Source organism: Bos indicus, chromosome 2, assembly GCF_029378745.1.
Source record: "Bos indicus isolate NIAB-ARS_2022 breed Sahiwal x Tharparkar chromosome 2, NIAB-ARS_B.indTharparkar_mat_pri_1.0, whole genome shotgun sequence".
Classification (NCBI taxonomy): domain Eukaryota; kingdom Metazoa; phylum Chordata; class Mammalia; order Artiodactyla; family Bovidae; genus Bos; species Bos indicus.
The window spans coordinates 76,504,441-76,522,017 of NC_091761.1; the positions used below are offsets into that span (position 1 = coordinate 76,504,441).

The 17,577-nt window shown below is 38.0% G+C and overlaps 1 protein-coding gene across 1 annotated transcript in view; it reads left to right on the forward strand.

Moving 5' to 3' along the window:
• CNTNAP5 (contactin associated protein family member 5) overlaps positions 1 to 17,577 on the forward strand; it is a 1,031,770-nt gene that overhangs the window by 673,651 nt on the left and 340,542 nt on the right. The gene's annotated exons all lie outside the window — the stretch shown is intronic.

A 17,577-nucleotide genomic window follows, 5' to 3' on the forward strand; every position in this document is an offset into this window, starting at 1 on the left:
CCTAGGAACAGAGAATACAATTTAACCTATTCCCTCATCTGACTTAGCATTTGAGAGCAAGAGTGATACCTTATTCATCTTTGTGTGCCCAGCATCTATGACTAATTCAGATTTTGGGTATGGTGCATATTTGAAAACTTCTTTGAAGAACTATGTAAATGTATTCAATTCCTCTTATTTAAATAGTTAGAGTATTTACATGTGATAGCAATTGGATAGGCCTCATTGACTGAATGCCTCAGTTCAGTTCAGTCGCTCAGTCGTGTCCGACTCTTCGCAACCCCATGAATCGCAGCACACCAGGCCTCCCTGTCCATCACCAACTCCTGGAGTTCACTCACACTCACATCCATCAAGTCAGTGATGCCATCCAGCCATCTCATCCTCTGTCGTCCCCTTTTCATCCTGTCCCCAATTTCTCCCAGCATCAAAGTCTTTTCCAATGAGTCAACTCTTCGCATGAGGTGGCCAAAGTACTGGAGTTTCAGCTTCAGCATCATTCCCTCCAAAGAAATCCCAGGGCTGATCTCCTTCAGAATGGACTGGTTGGATCTCCTTGCAGTCCAAGGGACTCTCAAGAGTCTTCTCCAACACCACAGTTCAAACGGGTAAAACAATTTCCATACTTTATCTCATTCTCATAAAAACCTTACAAAGAAGATAAAACTCTTGTGATTAGGAAACTTTCCAAGTCTTTGTAAAGCATCAGTGGTGTCTGAATTCAGGGTTACCAGCTTCCAAAGTCTTTCCAGAAAGACATCAAATGTTTAAATGATAACAGTATTAATCGAGTTAATTTAATGTATGAGTTGGTAATTGTTCTTGATTCACATAGATACATGATGAATATCACTGCCCCAAAGACATACAGTATCACCAGGCAAAACCAAAAGGGAAAAATACACAGAGGCACCATTCTGAGCAAAAGTTGAAATCATTATTTTGACTGCGTGTGTGCCAATATGTATCGGAAACTTAAGTTTTCAGCAAATGAGACAGATTTATACAAAAAAGAAGACTCATGGTATCTGTTACTATTTAATAAGGAAAGCTTTCAAATTTTTTTTTCTTCCAGAACAAGGTTTCTTAAGTTTTAACTTGCTAAAGAATCACCTGGAGATCTTGTTAAAACACAATTTACACAAACTTAATACCCAGAGGTTCTGATTTAGGATGGAGTCTATGGATTTGCATGTCTAGTAAGCTCAGAGTAATGACAGTTGCTGTGGTTTGAGGACCACATTCAGAGAATCACTGCTTAGAAGCAAAGCCCTCTGAGGTTCATGCCACACAGGCCTCAAGATCCCCACTGCTTTGTTTCCATGCCTCTGGTGAGCTAGACTTAATTCAGATCTAGATTCCTAGAAAGGTTTATACTAAGGACGTTTATATACTTACTTTATATTGACCCAAGGGATCTTCCAGATCCAGGGATTTAACCCAGGTCCTCTGCATTGCAGGCACATTCTTTAACATCTGAGCCACCAGGGAAGCCCTAACTATATTTATATTTTATATTGCAATATAACATAACACACTATTAAGGATAATTACTGTGTGTTTTATGGATTAATTTACTGGATCACAGAGGGCCAGAGTGATGTGATCTCTAATGGGCCTGTAGTTACAAGATTTTCAATTTGAATTTAGCAACTGATGCTTCACTTTCTTTTTTTTAATGGAATAAGTTGTGGTTTCTAAGGAGAGAATAGAATATCTCCTAATCTTGGCTGTGATCTTAGGCAGAGGAGGAGCCTTTGGAACTCATCAGAGGTCATCTGATGGCAATGGTGCTCCATTTGGACCCTGTGGGCCAAATAAAACAACATATGCTAGAGGTCCAGAGCAGTGTGTCCTGCAGATACCCAAAACACCTCTAGGGCCTTTTCTGGGGCATTACATCCAGCCCCTTGACTTTTTTTAAGTTTATTAAGCCATATTTTTGCATCATAAGTTTCATGTAATTAAATTGATCGTTCCAGTGGGTTTTAATACATTCACACTGTTGTACAGCCATCATCATACCTGTTGTAGATTATTTCAACACCCGGTACACATTAGCCATCATTCCCCAGCCCCAATGCCCACCCCAACCCCTCTACCAGCCACTAATGCACTTTCTAGCTATACAGTGTTGCCTTATTGGGACCTTTCACATAAGTGGAATCACTCAGTGTATGATCTTTTGTGACTGGCTTTTTTCACTTAACACAATGTTTTCAAGGTTCAAGTTTCACCTCTGTGGTAGTATGTATCTGCACATCATTCCTTCCCTAATAAGATTTTACTCTAATACATATTTTTTCCTTTAGTTGATGAGCACTTAAGTTGTTTCCATTGTGGGCTGTTTATGAAAAAGACTCCTGTGAACATTCATGCACAGGTTATTATGTGGACACGTGTTTTCCTTTCTACAGAGTATGTACCTGGGAATGAAACTATTGGGTCCTGTTCTCCTTTTTAAGGTTTTTTATTTTGAAATAATTTACAGCAAATTGGAAAAAAAAAAAAAGTTCCCAAATGTCCTGTGTACTTTTTACAATGGGAACGTTTTACGTAACAGTGATGCAGTATCGTAACCAGGATACTGACTTTTATAAAGTACACAGAACTATTCTGATGCCTCCATTTTGACATGCATTGATGTGTGTGCATGTGTGTGTGGTTCTGTGCAATTTATCACTTGCTATACACAAGTGATAGTTGTGTATACACAACAACAAATACACAACACAATTATAGTTGTGTAATTGCCACCATAACCAAGATGCAGAATTGTTGTCATTACAAGATGAAACCTCATGCTATCCATTTAAGGCCACACCCATCTTCCCCCATCCCTAACCTCTAAGAAACATGAATCTGTTTCCATCTTCAGTAACCTTTTTTAAAGTAATGAAAATGTTACAGAATGTGTGTCTATTTTCAGGCTGTATGAGCTATGTGCAGACTGGGACATCAAAAGATCTATTTTCTAATTTAATCCCTTGACACATTTTTTGAACTAATTTCAGCAATGCAATCAGTTTTAACAAATTCTTTTTTTCTTTTCTTCACTGAAACCAGGGCAAGATAGAGTCCCTCAAATCTACTGCACAAGAGGTTTGATAAACTTAATTAAATAAGTGGCTGTTAATGCAAAATGCTTTACAAGCATTTATTTAATTACTAGAATTAATTTGATCTTATTTATATCTGTAGGCTGTGTATGTAGATCTGCAACTAAATTTGCAATCGTGGTAAATAGATTGCTGGGGACAGAGGGAGGGAGGAAAAAATAGCATGGAAACATTTTTAAGGCCTGAAAAATATGTACTGAGTAAATTTCTTGTCTATTTCTACAGTTTTACAATAGGAATATAAATGGTGGGGCAGAGAAAGTATTGCTCTGACCTTGGCACTTGAAAAGGTGAGGTCTAAATAAAACTATTTTTCTGCCTGAATACTATCATTATCTGTAATGAAAGTGGGCATCAGAAGGACATTTCAAATTGTTCCTTAGGTAATAAATTAGCTGCCAGAACTAGACTCAGAATATTTTCCTTAACTATGAAAACACAGATCCATCTGCCCTGTCCAGCTACATAATACATCTGTTTATATTAATATAAAAATCTATTCTAAAGAGCCTTAATAGGTCTATCATTGTCCTTTTCATCAAAGAATACATACCTTTGGGTGTATCTGTTATATTAGACCTTTAATTGTAGCATGAGCATTTACTAGTTGATGTTTTTAGTGGTGACAAACTTTTTATTAAAATTTATTTTACAAAGTATAATTGATTTCAGTTCAGTTCAGTTCAGTTCAGTCGCTCAGTCATGTCTGACTCTTTGCGACCCCATGAATCACAGCACGCCAGGCCTCCCTGTCCATCACCAACTCCCAGAGTTCACTCAAACTCATGTCCATTGAGTCAGTGATGCCATCCAGCCATCTCATCCTCTGTTGTCCCCTTTTTCTCCTGCCCCCAATCCCTCCCAGCATCAGAGTCTTTTCCAATGAGTCAACTTTTTGCATGAGGTGACCAAAGTACTGGAGTTTCAGCTTTAACATCATTCCTTCCAAAGAAATCCCAGGGCTGATCTTCAGAATGGACTGGTTGGATCTCCTTGCAGTCCAAGGGACTCTCAAGAGTCTTCTCCAACACCACAGTTCAAAAGCATCAATTCTTTGGTGCTCAGCCTTCTCAGTCCAAATCTCACATCCATACATGACCACAGGAAAAACCATAGCCTTGACTAGACGGACCTTTGTTGGCAAAGTAATGTCTCTGCTTTTGAATATGCTATCTAGGTTGGTCATAACTTTCCTTCCAAGGAGTAAGTGTCTTTTAATTTCATGGCTGCAGTCACCATCTGCAGTGATTTTGGAGCCTAGAAAAATAAAGTCTGACACTGTTTCCCCATCTATTTCCCATGAAGTGATGGGACCAGATGCCATGATCTTCGTTTTCTGAATGCTGAGCTTTAAGCCAACTTTTTTACTCTCCTCTTTCACTTTCATCAAGAGGCTTTTTAGTTCCTCTTCACTTTCTGCCGTAAGGGTGGTGTCATCTGCATATCTCAGGTTATTGATATTTCTCCCAGCAATCTTGATTCCAGCTTGTGTTTCTTCCAGCCCAGCGTTTCTCATGATGTACTCTGCATATAAGTTAAATAAGCAGGGTGACAATACACAGCCTTGACATACTCCTTGTCCTATTTGGAACCAGTCTGTTGTTCATGTCCAGTTCTAACTGTTGCTTCCTGACCTGCATACAGGTTTCTCAAGAGGCAGGTCAGGTGGTCTGGTATTCCCATCTCTTTCAGAATTTTCCACAGTTGATTGTGATCCACACAGTCAAAGGCTTTGGCATAGTCAGTAAAGCAGAAATAGATGTTTTTCTGGAACTCTCTTGCTTTTTCCATGATCCAGCGGATGTTGGCAATTTGATCTCTGGTTCCTCTGCCTTTTCTAAAACCAGCTTGAACATCAGGAAGTTCATGGTTCACATATTGCTGAAGCCTGGCTTGGAGAATTTTGAGCATTACTTTACTAGTATGTGAGATGAGTGCAATTGTGCAGTAGTTTGAGCATTCTTTGGCATTGCCTTTCTTTGGGATTGGAATGAAAACTGACCTTTTCCAGTCCTGTGGCCACTGCTGAGTTTTCCAAATTTGCTGATTTACAATGTATTAATTTCTGCAGTACAGCAAATTAATTCAGTTATATATATATACATTATTTTTCATTTTCTGTTCCACTGTGGTTTATTATAGGATATTGAGTAGAGTTCCCTGTGCTATATATAGTAGGACCTTGTTTAGTCATTCTTTATATAATAGTTTATATAATAGTGTGTATCTGCTAATCCTAAACTCCTAATCTACTGCTACCTACCTCCCCTTTGACAACCACCAGTGTGTTCTCTGTGTCTGAGTCTTTTTTTTTTGTAGATATGTTCATTTGTGTCATATTTTAGATTCCACATAGAAATGATATCGTATGGTATTTGTCTTTCTTTGTCTTTTTTCACTTGGTATGATAATCTCTAGATCTTTCCAGTATTGCTGCAAATGTCATAATGTCATTCTTTTTCATGGTTGAGTAGTATTAATGGAGACAAGTCTTGATACTGAAAGAGCTTCTTTTTTTCCCTTCACACTTCCATCTTCTTCCCAATAGGAAATGAGATGGTTCTCTTATAGATGACTTCTAATGACCATTTAGCTCTTGTAAAAGACACATCAGGTCATTTCATATGCAGTTGATGGAGGTCTCTTTGTTTTTAGCTTGAATGGGTTTTGCAGAGAATAAAAAAACTGTCATAAAATTGCTCACGTTAGGGTCAATTCAATCTTTAGAAGCAATGGGAACACTCACCTAATATTCATTAAATGTTTACCTTTCAGATTTAGAGAAAAGTTCTTGTGCGTTTGGAACTTAAGATTTATCAGGGAGACCAAAAGGTGAATCCAAGGATTACCATACACAATGAAAAATAGGATAGAAATGAATGATATATGCTGAGGCTCCACTGGTCAGAGAGGAAGACTTTGTTACTCAGGCTGGATAAAGGGAGATTTTCTGGAGGAAGGACTCTGGGATTTAGTCTCAAAGGACACACATCTCATGCATCCACATGTGACTATGTTGTGTCACTGTGCCCAAGCTGCTCTCTGCCTAGAAGGAGCTATCTGATTCAACATGGTAACACCTACTCAACTTTTAAAACTTAGCTTGAAGGTGGTAGCCATGATAATGTCTCTCCTACCTCTGCAGAAAAAAATAATAACCTTATAATTATGTAAAATATGTATACAACTCCCCACTGCTGCTGCTGCTGCTGCTAAGTCACTTCAGTCGTGTACAACTCTGTGCGACCCCATAGATGGCAGCCCACCAGGCTCCCCCGTCCCTGGGATTCTCCAGGCAAGAACACTGGAGTGGGTTGCCATTTCTTTCTTCAGTGCATAAAAGTGAAAAGTGAAAGTGAAGTCGCTCAGTTGTGTCCAACTCTTAGCGACCCCATGGACTGCGGCCCACCAGGGTCCTCCGTCCATGGGATTTTCCAGGCCAGAGTACTGGAGTGGGGTGCCATTGCTTCTCCAACTGCCCACTAAAACCAATCAAATAAATATATTGAAACAAGTCTTATTTCTATTCCTCCCCACTTCCCTCTTGCTCCTTATACATCACCTTTTTTTTATAGAATGTGGTTATTTTGTGAAGCAAAAGGACAAATTCGTACCTCCTTTCCTATGCAAACATTAGCATTTTATACATGCTTTATTCCACTTTGTTTTTCTCTCATAACCATATATTCTGGAGCTCACATTGTAGGATTATGTGCAAAGCTTCATTCATTTTCAAACTCACGTATATTCTATGGTATGGATATACCACAGTTTAGTCCCCAGTATAGGGACATTTCAGATGGTTCTCTCATTTTGCTGGTATAAATGATGTAAAAATATCTTTATGAATGCATTTTGTCTTAGTCAGCTCTGCCTCCTATGGCAAAATGCCATAGAATGGGTGACCTGAATAGCAGACATTTATTTCTCACAGTTCTGGAAGTTGGAAAGTCCAGGATCAAGATGCCAATTTATTTGATTCCTACTGATAGCTGTCCTCTGACTAGTGAATGGCCTTCTGCTCACTGTGTCTTGTCAGAGAAAGAAAACTCTTCTGTCTCTCTCCTTGTTCTTATAAGGGCACTAATCATATTGTGATGGCTCTACCCTTATGATATCACATAGACCGAATTACTTCTCCCAGAGCCCCTAATTCCTAATACTATCACATTGAAAGGATAGGGCTTCAATATATGAATTTAAGATGTCCTCAGTCAGTCTATAATACATTAAAAAATGTGGGGAAAGAGCAGTGTTTCTTTTAAAAAATATATATATATATTGTATATATAATTATGTATTATATATATAATTATATATATAATTATATATATATATATTATATATATATGTGGCTTTGCCACATCTTAGATTTGCCACAGGGGATCTACTTCCCCAACCAAGGATCAATCCGGGTTTCCCTTCATTGGGAGCATGGAGTCTTAGCCACTGGAGCACCAGGGAAGTTCCACGGCCAGTGATACTTGAACCAAAGTGAGATTTCTAGGTCAAAGTGTAAATCCCATGTAATTTTGCTAGATAATGCTAAATTTCACACTTAGCATTTACACAATTTTTATGGCCCTTACCCATATATTGGAGTGTGTTTTTCCCCACATACTGGAATATATTCTTGATCTTTTGGGTTACTGCTAACTTGATATGTGAAAAATGACAAGTTTTGATTAGCATTTATTCTATTGTGAGCAATGTCAGGTATATTTTCCCTGCTTTTAGGTTTATTTGCATTTATTTTCTTGTGAACTGTCTGTTCTTGTCTTCAACATGTTTCCATGTATTGTTGACTTCTTCATTTTTATCTTAATTTTTAAAGTATATAAGAAATGTTAATACTTTATGATATAAATTATATTTCCCAGTTTTTCAATTTGTCTTTTTAATTTATTTATGTTATCTGAAAATTGTTTCATTAAACTTTTTTTTATATAAATAAGTTCATCCATATTATTTTTATTGCTTTTGGATTTTGGATTATTGTTAGTTAAGTTTTTGCCATTTCCAGTTTGTAAAGAAATTCTTTCTTGTTTTCCTCTAATACACGTATATATTTGATTTTTTTATATTTAAATTCTTTGTTTGGAATTTTATCCTGGTCTGCAGTATGAGGAGTGGAACCAGTTTTATCTTTTACTATGCAGCTTCCCAATTTTCTAAGAAACACTTATTAAAGAGTCATTTTTCCCCTGTTGATTTGTGCTGCCTTCCTTTCAATCAGTTCAGTCATTCAATTGTGCTCGACTCTTTGCGACCCCATGGACTGTAGCGTGCCAGGCTTCCCTGTCCATCACCAGCTCCTGGAGCCTGATCAAACTCATGTCTGTCGAGTCAGTGATGCTGTCGAACCATCTCATCCTCTGTCGTTCCCTTCTCCTCCTGCCTTCAATCTTTCCCAGAGTCAGGGTTTTCCAGTGAGTCAGTTATTCACATCAGGTTGCCAAAGTATTGAAGTTTCAGTTTCAGCCTCAGTCCTTCCAATCACTATTTAGGACTGATTTCCTTTAGGATGGACTGGTTTGATCTTGCAGTCCAACAGACGCTCAAGGGTCTTCTCCAACACCACAGTTCAAAAGCATAAATTCTTCGACTCTCAAATTTCTTTATTGTTCAACGCTCACATCCATACCTGACTACTGGAAAAACCATAGCTTTGAGTAGATGGACCTTTGTGGGCAAAGTAATGTCTTTGCTTTTTAATATGCTGTCTAGGTTGGTCATAGCTTTTCTTCCAAGGAGCAAGTGTCTTTTAATTTCATGGCTTCAGTCATGCCTTCCCTTATCATATACTAAATTTTGCTGTGCACCGGGATGTCTTTTGGATATTCTGTTCTGGCCATTGTTCTATTGTTCCATGCATTCATCCATCATCCATCCACGTTTGATGCAGAGCCAGTAGAACCGACCTCAGCACTTCTTTTTTTCAGTGTTTTCCTTGCTCAATTGACTTGCTTATTTCTTCTACCAAATGAGCATTATCATTAATTTGTCTAGAACAAAGAAACAAAACAAGCACACAAACTAAACACCTAATGGTCTTTTGGTTAAACTTGTGTTAAATGTACACATTAATTATGAGAGAAATTTTAAGAGGATGTTCAAGTGTATTTGTGTTTTTAGGCACGTGCTATAGTTTCCTTATTTTGCTGTTACATGTTTCTCATAAAATTTACACTTGGAGATCTTCCTTTCTCCTTTCCTAACTTTCTGACTTTCTTCCTTCCTTCTTGCCCGTTTTTCTTTCTTCTTGCCTTCTCTTTCCTTCTTGTATGTCTTCTTCATTTCTTCCTTCATTCATTTTTTCCTTCCTTCCCTTCAGTGTCATAAAGGAGTGTCCTCTATTTTTAAACTAAGGTTGCCTGTATAGATGAAGTTTTTGATTTCCATATGTTAATTTTATGGCTTACAACTTTTGTTTGTACTAATTTTACATTGATTATTTTAGTGTTTCTAGGTATGTAATCTGATAATCCACAAAGAGTATTATTTCTTCCTTTCTAGTTTGTATGCCTCCGGTTGTTTTTTCTTATCTAATGTCTATGGCTGAAACTCTAACACAATCTAAAATATGCTTGCTATTGTTCTTTTTTTGACCTGAGTGGGAAATTCTAGCAAGTGTTTTTACATTAATTATCTTTTAAATGAGTGGACAGATAATATCCTTTTTCTTCCTATTGTGATAAACCTATTTCTTTATCTATGCTTCTAAATTTCCCTACATTGAACCTACTTGCATTTTTGAACTAAGTCCCCATTTGGTTTTTATGTTCTTTCTAAATATTGTGTTGAGCTTCATTTGCTGCTATTTTTGTAATTTTTAAACCTATATTTATAACTGAGTCTGCAATTTTTTCTTTTGGTGGAATCTTTGTCAAGTTTTAGAATCACCTTTATGCTTATTTCATATAACACATTTGGAAGACTTTTGGAGAAGTATAAGTTCAGTTCAGTTAATTCAGTTCAGTCACTCAGTTGTGTCCGACTCTTTGCGGACACAGCACCTGAATCACAGCACATCAGGCCTCCCTGTCCGTCATCAACTCCCAGAGTTCACCCAGACTCACGTCCATCGAGTCAGTGATGCAATCCAGCCATCTCATCCTCTGTCCTCCTCTTCTCCTCCTGCCCCCAATCCCTCCCAGCATCAGAGTCTTTTCCAATGAGTCAGCTCTTCGCATGAGGTGACCAAAGTACTGGAGTTTCAGCTTTAGCATCATTCCTTCCAAAGAAATCCCAGAGCTGATCTCCTTCAGAACGGACTGGTTGGATCTCCTTACAATCCAAAAGACTCTCAAGAGTCTTTTCCAATACCACAGTTCAAAAGCATCAATTCTTCGGACCTCAGCCTTCTTCACAGTCCAACTCTCACATCCATACATGACCACTGGAAAAACCATAGCCTTGACTAGATGGACCTTTGTTGGCAAAGTAATGTCTCTGCTTTTCAATATGCTCTCTAGGTTGGTCATAACTTTCCTTCCAAGGAGTAAGCGTCTTTTAATTTCATGGCTGCAGTCACCATCTGCAGTGATTTTGGAGCCCAGAAAAATAAAGTCTGACACTGTTTCCACTGTTTCCCCATCTCTTTCCCATAAAGTGATGGGACCAGATGCCATGATCTTCGTTTTCTGAATGCTGAGCTTAAAGCCAACTTTTTCACTCTCCTCTTTCACTTTCATCAAGAGGCTTTTGAGTTCCTCTTCACTTTCTGCCATAAGGGTGGTGTCATCTGCATATCTGAGGTTATTGATATTTCTTCCGGCAGTCTCGATTCCAGCTTGTGTTTCTTCTGGTCCAGCGTTTCTCATGATGTACTCTGCATATAAGTTAAATAAGCAGGGTGACAATATACAGACTTGATGTACTCCTTTTCCTATTTGGAACCAGTCTGTTGTTCCATGTCCAGTTCTAACTGTTGCTTCCTGACCTGCATAAAAATTTCTCAAGAGGCAGATCAGGTGGTCTGGTATTCCCATCTTTTTCAGAATTTACCACAGTTTATTGTGTTCCACACAGTTAAAGGCTTTGGCATAGTCAATAAAGCAGAAATAGATGTTTTTCTGGAAACCTCTTGATTTTTCCATAATCCAGCAGAGGTTGGCAATTTGATCTCTGGTTCCTCTGCCTTTTCTAAAACCAGCTTGAACATCAGGAGGTTCACAGTTCACATATTGCTGAAGCCTGGCTTGGAGAATTTTGAGCATTACTTCACTGCATGTGAGATGAGTGCAATTGTGCGGTAGTTTGAGCATTCTTTGGCATTGCCTTTCTTTGGTATTGGAATGAAAACTGACCTTTTCCAGTCCTGTGGCCACCTCTGAGTTTTCCAAATCTGCTGCCATATTGAGTGCAGCACTTTCACAGCATCATCTTTCAGAATTTGAAATAGCTCAACTGGAATTCCATCACCTCCACTAGCTTTGTTCGTAGTGATGCTTTCTAAGGCCCTCTTGACTTCCCATTGCAGGGTGTCTGGCTCTAGGTGAGTGATCACACCATCGTGATTATCTGGGTCATGAAGATCTTTTTTGTACAGTTCTTCTGTGTATTCTTGCCATCTCTTCTTAATATCTTATGCTTCTATTAGGTCCGTACCATTTCTGTCCTTTATCGAGCCCATCTTTTCATGAAATGTTCCCTTGTTATCTCTAATTTTCTTGAAGAGATCTCTAGTCTTTCCCATTCTGTTGTTTTCCTCTATTTCTTTGCATTGATCGCTGAAGAAGGCTTTCTTATCTCTTCTTGCTATTCTTTGGAACTTTGCATTCAGATGTTTATATCTTTCCTTTTCTCCTTTGCTTTTCGCTTTTCTTCTTTTCACACTTATTTGTAAGGATTAAAATTATCTGCTCTTTTAAGGATTCTCTTGAGGAAACATTGGATCCTGCTGTATTTTTCCTTAGGAAGCGCTTTAAATGATTTTTCTCTTTATTTTTTCAAGTGTTGGTCTTTTAAAAGTATCTATTAAAATTTTCCATCTGAATCAGTACTAGTTTTGATGAGTTTGAGACCCTGAATTACTTGAGATCATAACCATAACTCTTTTGTTTAGTTTTCTCAAAGGCCAAAATTACTGAAAATTAGTAGTCATACAGTAAATGTGTATAGAGTATTTGTTACACAATGCACTGGCAAGTGGTAGAGAAAGAACAATTCAATCAGCAACTGTCATATTTGTGCTTCCTGTAAGAGTTGGTGGATTAAACATGTGTGTTTACCTTCATCTCCTTCTAATACTTCACATAATTGATTTTTTAATGGTCCTGTCAGCAGCTGATCATAGAAACATCTTGTCTCTTACCACCTCTTAACCTTCAACTTTAATAACAACATGATCATAAAAGATCTAAAGTGCACCTGGCCAGAAGTTAGGGAAGCTAAAGGAGGAGCTAGCCTATCTGGAGTAATAGTTGGCTTGGCTGCCCCATATTTACAACTAAAGTCAGCAGATAAGTGACAATGTGTATTATCTGCAGTAGCACCTCATGCCCTACGTTGAACTCCCAAACACATTGCAGTGTCATTTCTACATTCCAAATATAATGTAAAATATTCCTTTAAATGGTGGACTCTAGCAATGCCAAGAGAGAAGCCCTAAAGACATTAACATGATTTCTTACTAAGTTGTCCAGCCAGTTAACCCTACAATAAAGCCCATGGAAAGCAAACCACAAACATTTGCTTAGTACTAACAATCAGTATATTGGAGACCATTGTTAAGTCAGTAACATAATTAGTTATTAGCTTTTTCTTGATATATATAACAGTCTAATAAATCCTTAGCAGTATTAATTAATGATAAGGCTAGTTAATATATATTAAGATTTTTATTATGTTTAATTTTTTATGATAGTTATACCCTGTGTTTGATAGTGAAAGTGATAGTCGCTCAGTCATGTCAGACCCTTTGCAACACCATAGACTGTAGTCCACCAGGGTCTTCTGTCCTTGGAATTTTTCAGGCAAGAACTTTGGAGGGGGTAGCCGTTCCCTTCTCAGGGGATCTTCTCAACCCAGGGATTGAACCCAGGTCTCTTGAATTGCATGCAGATTCTTTTTGGTCAGAAACATTAGAAAAACTCTGCTGTTTACTAGTAGTTATATTATTGTTTTAACTTCAAACATGTTTAAATCCATGAGTTCATAATAAAACTAAAAATATTCTAACTGGTCATTTTTGGAGGATACTAGGAACCACTTCGGTATTTTGAAACTTATGAATTAAAGGGATAACATCAAGTATTTATCTTGTTTTTCCCATGCAATCTTGTAGTTTAGAGAAACAACTAGTTGATGGCTGATAATTTATTTGTGTCAAGTGTTCCCACTAATAAATTAAGGAATGATATAACAACTGCTTACCAGCTGATATGTCTTTGACCTTATATTTTTGAACTCATTTACAGTATCTGTAAATAGAAATGTTTGTTACCGGGCCTCCCAGTAACTGAACCAAAGTTTAAGGAGACCGTGCATTAGGAATTGCAGGGTTACTAAGGTTGGAAATGAACCGTAATCCTTGGTGCCTTATTAGTAAGATGTTTCTTTTACATTCATGTCACAGACCTGCTCTATGAGGTCAGTGACACAGTGCATGTCTGTCCTGTAGCTCCATTTCTGTTCAGGTCCTGGATCCTCTGTTTGGATTGTATTGGCTAAGTGGCTTGCTTTTTTGGCAAACATCATTCAATCAGGGGCCTGACAAACACTTGCTCTCTTGTTGTTCTTAGAGTCTTTACCACAGAAATGTGCCTGCTGACTTTCGAGAGATGTTAGCGGGAGAGTACCCCAGCTTGTGATCAACAAGTTCCTCTGACTCTGCACTGACTTCACATAATTGGGCAGCCCTATAAAGACCGTCCAAGCTTGGCCAAGTACTCCCCAGCCTCAATTATCAAGGACAGAATCATGAAACGATTGTTGTCTTAAGACAGTTCTGTAGTGGTTTGTTATCTAGCAATAGAGAAAAGATAAGATTACCAAATACTGATTATTATTGAAACTGATTGTGATATCAAGTTTATTTTGTTTTTACTCCCTGTGCTCTTAGTGTGTATATGACTTTTTTGGGTCATAAAAAGTAAAAAAGAAAACACTGAATTTAAATATCACTTGAAATAATTTATAAATTATTTTAATTTCCTTTCAATATTTAGGAATTGCATGTCATAAATTTTCTAATAATATGTTTAATTTTGTTTTTTAGTTATTTAAAATATATCATTTCAAATTTTAAAATATGATATATTCAGAAAAGCCTAGCTTTTTGACTGTTTACTCTCCCCTTTTCTTTCTCCAAGGTATATATTTAAAGTAGTTATTACCTGAATATTTTGGAAAGTATTTTGGAGAGTTGTTAGTAAGTCTGGAGTTAAATTTGTGATATATGTGTAGATAAAAATAAGGGCTATGACAGAGATAATGAGACAATCATTAATTTCAAGGAAAAGAAAATTTTGTTCAGGAAACACAACCACACTATTATGCTTGCTATTTGTGAATATCATGCATATTGTTGTTTTACCATAAACAGTGATTACTGATCTAGCTAAAATTGCAATCCTCCTATATTGGAAGTATAGGGAAACAGAAAATTCTTTGCATGTGGAAAGACATGATGAAAAAGATAAGTTCTCATCTTTCCCATTGATAAACAAATAGATAACCTATAAATATATTATAAGTAGTAATATGGACATGCAATTGAGAGATAAAATATTTAATACCCAAAGAATAAACTGAGAAATAAATGTCATAGCCTCTGCACAGAAGGGAGGTAGCGCCTATTGGTTTTTCTTGATAGGCACTAATTGATTCATTACAAAAAGTGGGAAAAAAATCAAATAAGCAGAAAATTGACCAAAAAAAGAAGAGGAAACATAGCATGAAATAACTTAATAATGATAGTTTATATTCATCAAGTTCTTCCTATGTGTCATGTACTATGCTAAGTGTTGTATATGGATTATCTCTGAATCCTTACTACAATTATATGACATAGACTCACTTTATACCTATAACCACATGAGACAATTAATGCTTTGAAGCTTTATTAGCTATGTATTGCTGCACAATTGAGCAAAACTGGAGGCAATGGACATTATCAGATTAAAAGGACCCATTTTTGTCTGGGTCCTTAAGCTACTTGGCTGAGTAGTTCTAGTTCAGTCTTAAGGGTCTGTTGTCACACAGGTGTTTAACTCTAGAGATCTTTGGATCTCACGTACACAACATGCCTCAGGAGCTCCCAGACTCACCCTGTGGATCCCTTCAAAGGGCTTCTTCACGACCTAGCAGTTGGCATCTCTGAAAGCTTGTACTTCAAAAGCACCCAAGATGGAAACTACTTGTCTTTTTACAATCTGGTCTTGAAAATGACATCATATTTGGTTAGAAGCAAATCTTTAATTCCAGCCTATACTCGTGGGGAGGGTATGGATTTCAAGAAGTGCTGATTAGGTGAGTTATTTTAGAGGTTGCTGTGCATATTTTCATATGTGTGACACACACCATGGTGTGTTATCAGTTTAAGCCAATAGAAATAAGCTATATGTCATGCTTAGTATGTAGGGTACAAGCTTTCATCTTCCCATCAGCCCCCCAGCTTTAGAAACAGTACATGACTTCAAGGGAGAATTACATGAGAACAAGGATCACCTTGAAATCACTCTAATTTATACAAAGTCAAAGCCTCTGAAGCTTTAGAACTTTATTGGTAATGAATTATTTGAGGCAGCCCTCACACTTGATTGTGACAAACTGCAGCTTCGTGTTCCTGGGACGGGGTATTAGTCACAGGGGCACGTTGTCTAAGGCGAGGAGTTGTTGCTCTACCTTTAAAGTTGTTAGGAGCCACTGAAGTATTTTAGGCATGGAGGATGACATAATTAGATGTGTACCTACTGCTCTGAGCTATGTTATTTTGTTTCAAGCATCCAATGACATTCTATTTTCTCATGCATGAGATGGCAGATGCCTGCTTTCCACCCCACCAGCTTCATTCATGTGGTGAAATGAGATTTATAAATTTCTTTTATCTGCAGATTGCTCAAAGTGTCCCATCTCAGGACAGCTGTGTCTGCCTCTGTTTGAACACATAAGGGTCTTTGTGGCTGTAACCAGGTTGTAACCTCCCAAGGCACAGACACTCTGGCTTATCCTTGGTCTGTTACTCACTGGCTACCACAGTGTTGACATATATGAAGGACTCAGTAAATGCTTCTTAAGTCAAACTGAATTAAACTTTACTGGGCACTGTATCTTTGATGATCCTGTTTGTGATGCCAATCGTCTTGCTGTTCACACTGTTAGTACTCTTCGCTGAATCCAGGATAGGGAAGGTGTGAGCTAAGAGGCTGGAAGGAGAATCCAGGAGCCATAGGAACTGTAGACACATTTATTCTCTCTTGTCAGGCATGGCAGTCATAACACAGCCTCTCTCCTGGCTGACACAGCGCCTGTAGCAGCAACCATAACCTAACTATAATATAGCCATAATGGAACCATAGCATAACTTCTTATAACATAACCATGGTGTCACTCCAATGTAGTCTCAATGTGGCAGCAGTCAGGGCTTTTATGGTGAAGCTCATACAGCCGTACCATGCACAGCCACCTGTGACCAAGTGAGTACCTCCTGATGCCCATGTGTAGTGCTGTAAGTGATCTCAGCTTTTACATAGTCACTATTTCAAAATGTGCAGCAAGAGCGAGAAGCTATGGGGCAAAAGGGCCTGACCATGCCACCTTGGCTAATTTCCTCTTTCCCTACATGCACCTATTGGGTGATAGTTATTGTTCTGAGCTCTGGGTATACAGAGATAAGATAATGTCATTTTACTTTATTAGTGGGATTTCTTGATCTTATGATAGCTCTATTTTTAGAGCTTATTTTTAGTTTTCTAAGGAACCTCCATACTGTTCTCCTTCATGAAAGTAAAAGTTTTAGTTCCTCAGTCGTGTCTGACTCTTTGTGATCCTCTGGACTATAACCCACCAGGCTCCTCTGTTCATAGGATTCTCTAGGCAAGAATACTGGAGTGGGTAGCCATTCCCTTCTCCAGGGGATCTTCACATCTGGGGGAATAGAACCTGAGTCTCCTACATTGCAGGCTGGAAGGAGACCCCAGGAGCCACCAGGGAAGCCTTTTATATTCGCATCAACAGTGTCATAGAGCTCCTTTTTATCCACAACCTCTCTAGCATCTATTATTTGTACATTTTTAATTTTTTGTATCCCATTGTGAGTGTGACAGCCTACTAGGTGATGAAACACAGCCGCAAACTGCACTCAGTCACCACTTAGATTCTGTAACCATTGCAGGAGATGGAATAGTGTATGATGTCCTAGCTTCACAGCTGTGTGAGTGTAGGTGAAGGACAATACATCAGCATAGGGAAGGGCTGTATAATAGGAAAGGGGAGATTTTTTAGAGACTGTAAC